Genomic DNA, 13239 nt, shown 5'->3' on the forward strand with positions numbered 1-13239 from the left:
TTTCTTTAGTGTGTTTACTTTTAAACTTGAAGTGTATGAGTTCAGTAAAGAGACCCACCCTTCTTTTATGTGTTTTGTAATGTTTCCAGAGCAGAGTGTATTAAATGGGTAAGTTTAATAATCCCTCCCTCCCCACATTGGTTTATGTGTGGAGAGTGTCCTGATGTAAAATGGTTGCTCTGTGTCACCCTGGTGAGTGATATCACCAGGTGGTGGGTGGTAGTTTAGGTGAATTTCCCACTTCACTGGAAAGAGATACTGGAGAGCTCTGTATAAATGCAAAGCATTATTTTCTGTTTCAGTCTGAGTCATGCGCTCTCTCATAGGCAGAGTTTGACTTGTAATCTCAGGGGGGGGGGGGAGGTGTGGGTGGACATTCTGTCTGTGCGTGTGCAGCTGGCCTGACATCCCCTACGGCACTTTCAATAGCCCCATGGGAGGTTTCCGGACCATCTATTAAAAACCTAGGCAGTAGACCGCAGCGCAACATGCTAGCATTTTGTTTGTGGAGGTATTATGGGTTTATTGTAGTGACATGCTTCTGCCACAGGGAGGCAGGCTCCCCTCCTTTATCTCTGCCCATGCAGTCTGTAGGAGTAAGTTTTGACCAGGAGGAGAGCCAGAGGGCTGTGATCTGTGTGTGGTATGGTACGAAAGCCTGACACTGGGGCTGCTACTTAAAGAAACAGTGATTAAATGACTAAATATGCACAAATTACTGTCAGGCACTGTTCTGCGGCATTAGATATCAAGTTGTTTGTACAATCAACTGAGCAATTTGTGGAATGCAGACCACATGCATTAGGAGAGTATCATAACTATGGGCACTGTTTCAAATTATTTTTAAGAAGACTTTAAGGTGACACAAGAAGTGCAAATGATAATTTTTTTGGAAGTGTAGCAGAAACAAACCAGAGGATCCTCCTAAAACAATCTTGATACTCACTAACAGATTTCCTCTGTCTTGTGTTCAAATTATGAGCTGCTGTAAAAAATGGGCTGAATGGTCTCTATTCCAAATCCTGGAGTACGATGTTCAGAGATGTCCAGTATCTTGCGGTGCAGTACTCAGACTGTCCACATGGTGTCAGTGCAGCAGTGGACTGCCCACACGGTGGAAGGTGCAGTGTTATGATTAACAGCACCTGTGTTATGATTAACGGCGTCAGCCTTTGGGAACTGGACCGGAGAGCTTTTTATGTGATAGTTGGAGATGGATTGACACCCAGGAACGGAGCTCTTTCCTTTTGTGCTCCACCATTACTGCTTTCCGTTTGTCTTTCCGATGACAGACCGCTCGGAGCATCTGTCTCACCTCCGTCCCACTCTCGCACTCGCACTCGCACACGCGCCTTCAGAAAAGCAGCAGCTTAAAAAGAAATTGCGGGGGAGGGGTGGAGGGGGGATGGTGGAGGGGGGGATGTCCTGAAAAGGGATCCGTCTCTGCGGATTTCTTTTGAGGGAGCTCATCCAAGCAAGCGTGGTTTTCATCCTCCGGCGCGGGGGCACGTCCCCGATTCTGGTCCGGGGCCATTGTGTGACGGGGGGGTGGGGGGTGGGGGGTGGGGGGGAAGCCCATGCGTGTGCGCGTGAGTATGTGCTGTCTCTGATGGATGGCTGTGGCTGGAAACCCTTTTCTGTTCGCGCACAATGGCCCCTCTTGTCATTTTCACCCTAAATGCCCTGAGATTTATTACGCCTCTGCCTCTCTGCCGCTGCTAGTAGCCGCCATCCAGTACGGCGGGGTTATGACAGCGCTCACACAAAGGAGGGTCTATATGAACGTGCGCACTCCAAAAAAACATCTGTTTAAAATATACGCTGGGCTCGTTACGTCTGGGCCCTCCGTGATCTACGGCACATTTCCGATCTCGGAGCCCAGCTAATTGAACGTGATTGAGCGGCAGCGGCTTTTATGTCGGATGCTGATTAAAACCAGAGCAGAGGGTTAGCGTAGGTCTACTTTCACTTTCATGCCTGAAATGTCGAGAAGCTAACAGAAACCGAAGGAGACTGCCGCCGCAGCTGACGGCGTAGGCCACGTTCAGAGTGCCGGCCTGTCCGTCACTCGACCTGGGTCCTGAATGTGGCAACATGCACTGGGCTACAGATGACGGGCTACGCGCTTTTTTTTTTAGCCGGTCTGTGTAGTCTGCCTCGGGGGACGTGTCCTTATCCAGCTTTCTCTGTGTTCTGTTTTCTTGTGAACCCGATTGTGTAATGCTAATGGAAGCGCCGCTCGGTTCCATTTAAAGAAACTCACGGGGGGTTCCCGTTTTTGTTCAGCACTCTGGCCCTTGTGTGAAAGCTCTTGCCGAGGGACTCCATTGACGTTGCTCCTGAAGGATGTAAGGAAATGACCACCCCGCACGCATGTCTGGAGATCCTGGACCGAGATAGGAACCATTTGTGAACCATTAAACCATGTCTAGCCTGTAAGAAAGGCAGTGGAAACCTGGACAAGTAGCACATTGTAAGGTCTTTTAACGTTTTTGGCAGTTAAACATTTAATCTTGATCAATGGGTTTTCAAACCCTCAAATTATTTCTTTCATGAGAAATGTTACTCTTATTACTCACAGTTACCGCCGACAAATTGGCGCACAGCGGGTAGTTGACAGTCATTTCATTAAGACATGCTGTAAATTAATATGTGGTTCATTTTAAGTTCATCATCTATGGGCTTCTAGTCCAGGGACAGGATCGCAACTGGCCATTGGATATTTTGATGAGATTGCTGAATTCCCCCACCCTCAAATTTGGACATCAGCGATAAAGAAAAACATATTTCCATTGTCAAAATAAGCACAATCACTTTATTCAGGCTACTGTATTCAACCTCTGCTTTTTCTGAAGTCTAATTGTATGCTTTTGTGATTGTTCATGCAACACTGGCCTTTTTTCTTTGATTATGCCCAAACATATTCAGGTTGATTTGGCTTGAGCATCATATGCCAAATTGAAGCAGTAATTTTGATCAGCGTGTACCCTAAGTTGCTCAATTTAAGTTAAACAATGTATTGCAGCAAGTAGCAGGTAGCTATCTCATCAAGAGGCTTGACTTGCCTGGATTTCCGTATTAAACTGGCTGGCTTACTGACAATTCATTCCTCCTCAGGGGGGAGACTGAGAGCCGTGAGTCACTGCAGGCAGAGTAAGCCATAAACAAATATACAGTTCGGGCTGTTTTCATTCTTTTTTTTTTTTTTTTTTTTTTTTTTTTTTTTTTTTTTTTTTTTTGCTGAGCATGCCCAATTTCCACCATAATTAGAAATGGAGTGGAGTTGAAAGAAGACCTTTCATGTGTGACCTTTAACATGCGGTCTGCGGGTGCCTGATTGACCAGCAGGGGTTGCTAGATGGCAATGGAACGCGGGTCACTAAGCAACAGAACCTTTCCATACCCTGGGTGACTCAACCTCCCAATTGTGTGCCACCCTATGGAACGACCGCCCACAGTCGGCACTGGCACGGTCCGGATTCGATCCGAGATTGCGGAGCTCGTCCCTTCTGCGTGTTCTCAATGCAGAGATGTATAGGGCATGCTGAGCGAGAGAGTGTGTACATGTGCATCTCTGTGCGATACGTGAGTTCTCTGTCTTGCTGATAACTAGTTGTGTTACACCTGTATGTGCAGTTCATTCTTCTGACAGCTGTGAGAGCCAAACAGCGAGATCAGTGGAAAATTCCAGTAAGACCTTGGGTGTTTGAAATGCATTCAACAATCAATCGAGCGTGTGATTCCAGCCGTGCGATTGGTTTGGATCCTAAGCACTCCTGCTGATAATTTGCCAGCACAGCACTGAAATGGGAAGGCGTGAGTAATGCACACAATCCGTCCATTTTCACAGTAATGAATTGCTCTGGAATAACTGACCCCAGGATAGATAGATAGATATTTTTTCAGTAATTAATTGCTGCTCTTTTACGGCATATCCAGTATAAGAGTGCAGATACATCACAAGGTGCTTTCTGTACGAGTGCATAGGCTCATCATGCCAAGTTTCTTTCAGCTATCTAACACAGGGATATTGTGAAATTGACTGGACTGAGAGGTGTCTAGGTGCAATGGAACCTGCAGGGAGTGTCGTGTTTGAGTGCAAATAAGAGGAGAGAATTTCTTGGTTATAAAATGTGACCATTTTCAGAAAGAAATGGCTGTGACAAACAAGCTCAGTGAAAAGTCAATTGATGAAAATGACTGTTTTCCTTTTCAAGGCTGGTGAAATGACTCCCCCCCCCCCCCCCCTCCCCCCATGCACATAAATACTGAAAAATAAATATTTCCCTGAACAGAAGACAGGTCTCAACCCTTTAATGAACATATATAAAATAACAGGAAATATTGCTGACCACGGAAGATAATTCTCCCACAAACATTAAACATGCTCTATGGTATGCAAGTAATCGATCGGTCAGGGGAAGGTCGGACTGACCTGAGTGAAGTATGTGGCCCCATAATTTCTGTGCATTAGTTCTGCAAAGGCCTGAGGTTAATGCCCCGAGCCCATCCCTGGTGAGACCATAGAGTGTCTGTTGGGGGTAACAGGTGTGACCTCCTTGATCCAGATGACGGTCCTTTGAATGCTGGTGTTGATTCATTTTCCACCCTTGTCCTCATTTCCTTTTTATTTTGGCTCATTGGTAGTTTTCATATGGTGAAAACGCTGTCGGGCAGACCTCATAAAATGACCAACTGAAAGTTTGAAAGAATATTTTCCTGAACTAAAAAAATATTCAATCCCCTTTTTTGTGGAGAGAGGTGCCCCTGTCATTAGAAACATATTTCTAGTCGGTCTTTCATTGCGGTGAATAAAAAGTTAAAGTGAATGGATAAAAATGATAAATTGATGTGACGAGAAGCGTTTGATTCATCCTCTCTCAGGAGATTGACTGACCCAGCAGTTTCCTGCGTACTGGACAGGTATTGGGACGGGACCAAGAGAAACAGAGCCCTCCTCTGATCGTGTGAACTGCCACAGAGAGAGAGAGAGAGAGAGAGAGGGCCAAGCATAGACAGATGAATGGTCTTCCCAGAATGCATCTCTTTTGGGATTAAATCTCCACACGCTTCACTTCACCAGTAGGCAATTTATACATCGGCGGTATCCGGGCAGGCTCACAAAAATGACCTCAGCCTCAGTGAGCTCTTTGGCCAATAGGCTGGAATTGATACTTTGCAAAGCAGCATGGGTAATTTTTAAAGATAATAGGACAATTAAATGTGGGTTCTGCTTACAGTGGTCTATAAATTGAGTCATTTGCAAGTCTTATTGAAGTGAATCAGTGCCCAATTATATAAAGTTTCCATTTATTAACTGTTTGTAAAACATTAACAGTTGCTATTAACATTAATTATGTTTTGTCATGCCTGTTGTATAATCAACCACTTTTTATGTTGCCCTAAAGTAGACAGTAATCACCACCTGTACTTATCTTAGGTGTGATCATAAGACACAGTAAAACTATAAATATATTGGACTTCTCCATTTGTGAGATTGTTTGTGAAGGCTGCAAAAGGTGTATCACAGGTAAGCTGCTGCAATTAATGTTAATGTTGATTAAGGGGACATCTGTGTGAAACATCTCAATGAAGTCTAGCGAATGCATTGTAAAGCATTTGTAATTCATGACTAGATGTTTCTGTGTGTCTATGAGGTCAGTTATGATTGGGCCTGCAATGTCGGTGTGGAATGTGGAAAGATTTTAATGCTCTGAAAAAAAACAGAAACAGAGGAATATGAAGGGGAATGCCTGTTTAATTTATATAAATTATATAAATTGTTACTATTTTTCAGTATGATTTAATTACATTAATGACATGCTTTCTGGTTGCTCTTCATAATGAAATCCAGCTATTTTCTGTCTGAAGCCACATACTAAATTATGTCAGGACAGTGATTTATTGTTTATTTCTCTTAGTTTTGATTTCTTTGGATGGCCTGGCGTGTTTAGTTCCAAAAAAGCTGTGGGTTTTTTTTCAGCGGGATGTGTGGCTTCCTCTTGAGAACGTCAGTGAGCTCCCGTTCTGCCAGTGCACTGAGCCAAAGACCTCTGATTAAGCCCCGGCAGACCATAATGATCAGCGCAGCGACTTAAGTGGGCAGCTTACACATCCGTTTTAGGGAGCTTTCTAAGAGCTATGGTTCTCAGTACAGCTTTTACACTGTTCCCATGCGAATGACGCGCTCATCTGACTGCTCAGTTAATCAGATGAATGAAATGGGTTCTTTTCACCCAAATAGTTCAACAGGTTACTTCCTCTAATATCACCTGATGAGATTTACTTCAAGTCTCTTTGTCATTTTTTGACAGTTGTATTTTTAAAGTACGTATTGCATTGGCATCAAGATATCACAGTTACATGCAAGTTTGGGCACCTCTACAAAGTGTATACAATGAATCTATAAGTGGACAGAAGCTGAGCAGACCTCAGTGTGGTAAAAATTAAACATCTTTATGAAAACATTAATGCATGATTACTATACATTACATGCAAATGTTTGGGCATCCTGTCAGCAACAATTTCCAAACATTTCTTGCAGTGAGCTAAGTCTTTCTATAATTTTTTCCCATTCTTTCTTGCTGACCTCTTCTACCTCTCTCTAGCTCCTCTTCCTCAAATATCTGTGGGTGTCCTTTGATCTCCCAACAAATTTTAAATGATGATCAAGTTTGGAGATTGTGACCGCAGTTTTAATAATTTTATCTTTTTTCCTTGTGGTTTAGTTTGCTTGGGATGATTGGCTTACTGAAAGATTAATTTGTGGCCTGAGAAAACTGAGATTGTTTTATACTCTTATATTGTTATACATATATTATCATATGTAATTATATTCCTTAAATATATAAAAGTGGTAGCCTTTTAATTATTGGCATGGACTCCCTCTTTGTCAAACTGAGTTCATGCAGGCATGGACACGGGTTTGATTACCAAGATCCCATCGCCTGTAGTGATCTCACTGTCTGTTGCCGTGGCATTTGTGTTCCTGGCACGCTCCGGGTTTCCTGCCGGCCCTTCCCGGCGAGCGGTAAGGACGCCCGCAAGGAAGCCTCTCGAGTTCCTTTCAAGAAAGCGCACAAAGCAAACATTCAGCTCCCCCCCTCCCCCAGGTGCGCAAGCTGAGCTGATTTATTCCGCAGGTCGAGGCGCACGTCGCGCTCTCTCCCGAAGCTAGCCCGCGGCACGAACCGAGCCCCTTCACTTGGCGCGCGTTTGAGTCTTAGTTAGAGGGTGAGCGCGTAAGAGGAGCCGTTCCGCTCCGTCTCTCCCGCTGGTCCGTGTGAGTCTGGCGATGCGAGCGGCAGGGGCGGATCGAACCGCTGCGAGCGCGCCGCGGGAGGCGCTAGGGTAAGGGACGCTCGCGCGCGGCGGCAGCTGCATCTGTTATACAGCTCATGGGAAACCTCGGAGGGGGGTACGGCTGCAGTGCTCTCCGTGGCCTTCGCACAAGCGGTGCTGCCAAAGAAAATGGTGCGCTACATGAAGCTTAGAGCCGACACAGGTACAAGATGTGAAGGGCTACCATGACCTTTGACCTCTGGCTCACATCCTCCCGCCAAGGCACAGCCACTTTTCCTTTTCTTCTTTGGATTGAAAAAACAGACAAGGAGACAGTCACAGATATGCTGTGTGACCATAAAATGATGTCGGTTTTGAATTACTCTCAATACCCTAATAGCTGGGACAGATTTTCAACTGTAGGATAAAATAATAAAAAAAATAAAAAATTATAATAATGCTGTACTCATGTTATCCTAAGAGCCTCCTAAAATTCAGTAGCTGCAGAACTTACCAGAAAACGTACTGTATCATAAAATGTGAATGGGTGGTTATACTGATTTTGGCTTGGGAAGAAAAAGCACACACAGTTCTTGGCCCTTCTTGTGCTCTACCCTTTCAAAACTGTTCCATAGGACCTTGTAATAAATCCACCAAATGATTTTTTTATTTTGTGTATTTGTCATATATAGTCACTGTCACGCTTTAAAATGCAGTATGGGTTTAAGTATTTTATGAATAGTCGTTGGGACTGAATGTCCCCGACCTGCTAACCAGATGCCTACAAATTACTAGGCCCTCTCCTTCTAACACCCATAGCTTTGCTCTTACTGTAGTGTACCGTTTGGCCTGTAATGTGGAAAATACATATTAACTGACTCAAGGGTTTTGAATGAATGTGTGTTTCTGGGTTTCGGAGTGGGTGGCAAGCAGTGCTGCGAGATCACGGTGTAATTGCTGATTTCATGAAATGGAGGAAAGGGGAGAAATACTGATGTAGCGAAGGAAGAATTGTCGACGCTCTATCTTGCAACCACAAATGCTTGAAGTGCTTTAACGACCACTAGCCTATATATAAATATTTTTTTTGCCTTTCAAGCAGAAGCAGAGGAAAAGAGTGAGTCAGTGTGTGTGTGTGTGTGTGTGCGTGCGTGTATGTGCGTGTGTTTGCGTCGTGTCTATCCTAATTTTCTTTCCTGTGTCCATGTGAAAGGAAAGTGTGCATTGGTCTTTTCTCTTGCATTTGGTTGGTTTTCTCTTGCTTCTGTTGGGCATTAGCATCACTAAAGATCCAAGTGGAAAGCTTTTTTTTTTTGGGGGGGGGTGGGGGGGGGGGAGAGCAAGGGAGGAAGGAGGGAGTCACCGCTACACGGCAGGATGGGTTTTCATGGGGCATGACTTCAGTCGAATTCTGCAAGACTGAACTCACTGCTCTGAGCCACTGTAGGCTCGTGTCCCGGCCTGTGGCTACCCCTGTGTGTGGTGTGCGCCCGTCTCCTTAGTCGAGAGCATTAGTCAGACGCTCTCACGTAAAAGACCAGCGCTGCTCTCCGGTGTCTGGTTGCCATATTTCATCTGGTGAGGGTGGCGTGGGTGTGCGGGGGAGTATTTTTCGGGCTACCGTAAGCGATGTTCGCTCCACTTCCTTCCACATCCCGTCCGTGAGCCCCATGATGTAATGCTCATGATGGTAAGTGCTTTTCAGCACTTGTCCGTCTGTCCCAGTGAAGCCCACGCTTTTTCTCATGAGGTCTATTTTAATACATCAAACAGTCTGCTGCGATGGGCAGTGTCCATTCATATTATCTTCACTGCCAGGGAAAAGTTTATTAGCTTCTGTATTCCTGTGGAGTATCTTAATGTGGTCATGCATAGGTGTGCTAGTGTTGAGAAGAGTTCTGAGTCAACATTTCTTGAATGGAGGATCTCTCACATGCTTTCCTGTGCATTGGGAAGTAAAACCTCTGGCTTCACAGTCTGGCAATGTGCTACTGTAAAAAAAAAAAAGAAACCTGGGAAAGTGGTTTGTAAGACACACAAAGCCAGAATCAATCAACCTTGTTTGGGGGAGATTGGGGTTTGAGAATGAGGCTTCATCCTACAAAAGAGTGAACGGACTTTCATGTCCTATCTCTGACTCTGTGATTTGAACTGTTCATTACACTTTGCTGTGGAGTGCAACACAAATTAATGATTGACAGTTAATCTTAGCTCCTCCCACCACAGAATTCATGAAACTTAACTCTCCTACCACTTTATGTTTTCTGGAAATGTGACCCTCAGTGTGCGATTTGCATCTTCAGACCAACATTTTCTCATGTCGTGTCCCAAATAAAAAATGTAAGGCTTTCTTAAAACATTATAAATGTTCTTTTTGATGTTATAAAATAGAAAATTTTTAACTGGGCAGCAGGAAGTCTTCAGGGCTTTAAGTACATGTTTACTGAGTCTTTGCTAAAGCCTCCAGTACTGGAGCTAATTGGCTATTACTGTAAGTGTGCTATGAAAGACCTCAGTGGAGATGTCACCCCAGTGGCAACAGGGGAGGGGGGGTGGGGGCACTAGGATATGAAGACACTGCGCCCCCCCCCCCCCCTCCGCCCCCTCTCTCATACTGCACTTCCTCCAGAGTACTTTTATGGGCTGTGACCTGCCCCGGGCACCGCAATAACAAAGATCACATCCTTTCACTTGATTCGACAGCAGCTCCATCACGAGAGCTTGTGTGCATATGTCACCCAGAATAAGCCCACGCTGCAGGGGAATTGTCTTTGGACCTGGGCCATTCAGAACCAGGCCTACAGCCCTTCATTCTCCCACATCACAGCCATGGCAGTTATGGACCGGTCAGACCCTCTGCATCACCCAGAGTTTAACGAAAGATTTAGAACTGACTGTGCGGACACTTCTTGATCTACAGCCATATCCACTGGCCAGCATTAAATGCTATGTTTTATTTAGTCGCTCTTCCAGAACAGTAGTCTGGAACTTTATGTCCCCGTATGATTTTTGAATGTGTGTATTAATATATCGCCATCTTACGCATTGAAGCATGGCTCCAGGTTTCCGCTCGATTCGTCCTCAGCCGCTTGGATGTCTGCTTGAAATGCCAAGTGATGGCTATCGTGCTGTTACAATCCATGTAGAAATGCCAGGAAATTATATTTTGAACTTGATTGTATGCTGCTCACAACTCATAAATGTCTTCAGCAAGAGTAATTGTAGTTTCAGACTTTACAGGTTATTAAAAGATGATGTGGTCACATTACCGTACAATTCCGTATGAATCATAATGCTGAGATTTCCACACCCTAATGAGTAAAATTGTTTCCTCTTGGATATGCTCCGGACATGTCAGACTTAAAAGAGACTTGTAATGTTTGCTCTTCACCACAAGAGGGTGACTCAAGCTTTCAGCCGTTGTCTCTGCCAGAGCTGGAGACCTATGCGTTTTAGATGGCTCAGCTATAAGAAGCAATATCCAACCTATTCCTGTTTTGAGACTCAGATGTACTCCAGATGATGGGAATATTTTAAAAACTGCTGTACCTGTCTCATTAGACTCCATGCTCTGTTCTCCAGAGAGAAGGCTAGAGGTTCCCTTCACTCTTCCCCTTTTTTCACTATCGTAAAATAGTTTGTCATTCAGGGACTAGCAAGAATAATCAGTTGATGGCTGAAGATTCCTAAATTCATCCACTTGCACTGTATGTGTTAACATTTGCAGTAATATATTAAAGTAAAGCTTGCACTTTTCAATGTCAGATACACAATGGGGAAATGATAAACTGCCTTTTAAAATGACTGCCTTGTGAAATTCTGTTCCCAATTCAGGTTATTCTTGGAATGTCCTAATGACGTCCTGTCCAAAATCTGGAAAAAACAGTCCTTTAAAACAGTGGTTCTTTGGCGGTGGGGGGGGTCGCAAAGCTGCGCCAAGGGGGCCACAGAAAAATTCAATATGTTGTAGGGATATCTCTACTTAGTACTGTTTAATTTTGGCAATGTAATAAATATGTTTCAGCCTACATTCAAAACAATGGCGTGCTTAGAGTGGCATGTGGGCCATCCTGCGCCCCCTTGACGAGCTAGCTGTAACGTCATCAGAACAGCATCACAGCTCTTAATATACTTGCAGCATTTGTCACCAGAATGGATGAGCTTCCCATTAGACACAATCCTACTGCATTTAATGAAAGCAATGATGTAGAAAAGAAATCTAAATTATGAAAATTTGATGAATCTTTCATAAAATATAGTTTTGTGTAGCATAATGGCAGACGTGCTGAAGTGCTAAAGCCATGCAAACTACAATGCCATCTCTTGTGAAATTATCTGGAACAATAAAAATACTGATTTTTTTACCAGTGGAAAGAGGAATATGGAAAGCACAAATGACAGATATCAAAACAATCCCATAGAAAGCCAAACAAACATCTTACCTTGTAGCCCTGCGAAGAGCCAAGTGCAGAAAACTTCACACCATTGGTGAGAAGTTACTACTGGTAGCAGCAGTGGATGTGCAGAGTGATGGTGAGGGCGGAAGCAACAAACAAGCTCAAGGCTATACTACTGTCCAACGATACAATCGGGAGAACAATCAGGGACCTTCTTTTTGATGTGAAATGCCAACTGATCGAAGAGGCTGAGATCATCTGAACAGTTCTCAGTGCCGCTCGATGTACTGACGTTAGCAATGCAACTCAGATTGACGTGAAGAGACTGGGCTTGTCCAGGATTTGAACCGAGGACCTTTCCTGAGCCAAAGCATTAATCATAACCCTAGACCAACAAGCCATTCATATGGTCTTTGAGCCTTACTTTGTTGAAGTAAACATAGAAATGTGTAAACTAGTTTGAAACGTTGCTGTTTGCCCAATACAACCTACTAGCACTATATAGCCATGGCCGGTTAGCTCAGTTGGTTAGAGCGTGGTGCTAATAACGCCAAGGTCGCGGGTTCGATCCCCGTACGGGCCAACAGTAAGTTTTTGGTTATAATGCGTGACTGTTGATAGCTATACAGCATTCTTACATTCAATAGTGTATTCTTGTAAGTGTACCTGGAAGTGTCTTATAAGAACAATACAGTTTGAAACAAAAACAGTCTCATCCTTCTCACTGAGGTAAGCCTTGTGCATTCTTGTGGTGGAATTATCGGCTATACCACTGTCCAACGATACAATCGGGAGAACAATCAGGGACCTTCTTTTTGATGTGAAATGCCAACTGATCGAAGAGGCTGAGATCATCTGAACAGTTTTCAATGACGCTCTATGTACTGACGTTAGCAATGCAACTCAGTTGCTAGTTTATGTTCGATACTCAAGGGAGGGCAGAGATTTTGTAGGATATGTTATTTTGTAAAAAAGTAGAGAAGAGAGCTATAGGTGAAGAGATATTTAAAATGTTCAACAAATGTTTGTGGAAAATTTGAAAAAAGTGTATGGCTGTTCGGTCGGATGGTGCTGTGTTCGCAAACAGGTTTGACGTGAAGAGACTGGGCTTGTCCAGGATTTGAACCGAGGACCTTTCCTGAACCAAAGCATTAATCATAACCCTAGACCAACAAGCCATTCATGTGGTTTTTGGGCCTTACTTTGTTGAAGTAAACATAGAAATGTGTAAACTAGTTTGAAACGTTGCTGTTTGCCCAATACAACCTGCTAGCACTAAGCAACCATGGCCGGTTAGCTCAGTTGGTTAGAGCGTGGTGCTAATAACGCCAAGGTCGCGGGTTCGATCCCCGTACGGGCCAACGGTTGGTTTTTGGTTGTAATGCGTGACTGTTGATAGCTATACAGCATTCTTACATTCAATAGTGTATTCTTGTAAGTGTACCTGGAAGTGTCTTATAAGAACAATACAGTTTGAAACACAAACAGTCTCATCCTTCTCACTGAGGTAAGCCTTGTGCATTCTTGTGGTGGAATTATCTGCTAATAAAAGTGAAACATC

General features: G+C 44.0%; 2 non-coding genes across 2 annotated transcripts; both read left to right on the forward strand.

Moving 5' to 3' along the window:
* The first annotated feature begins 12187 nt into the window (after positions 1–12187).
* On the forward strand, positions 12188–12261 carry trnai-aau. The gene has a single exon. It is a non-coding gene; the product is annotated as a tRNA-Ile (tRNA).
* Positions 12262–12965: 704 nt separating this feature from the next.
* On the forward strand, positions 12966–13039 carry trnai-aau. The gene has a single exon. It is a non-coding gene; the product is annotated as a tRNA-Ile (tRNA).
* The last annotated feature ends 200 nt before the right edge of the window (positions 13040–13239 follow it).

Source organism: Anguilla anguilla, chromosome 10 (genome assembly GCF_013347855.1).
Source record: "Anguilla anguilla isolate fAngAng1 chromosome 10, fAngAng1.pri, whole genome shotgun sequence".
Classification (NCBI taxonomy): Eukaryota; Metazoa; Chordata; class Actinopteri; order Anguilliformes; family Anguillidae; genus Anguilla; species Anguilla anguilla.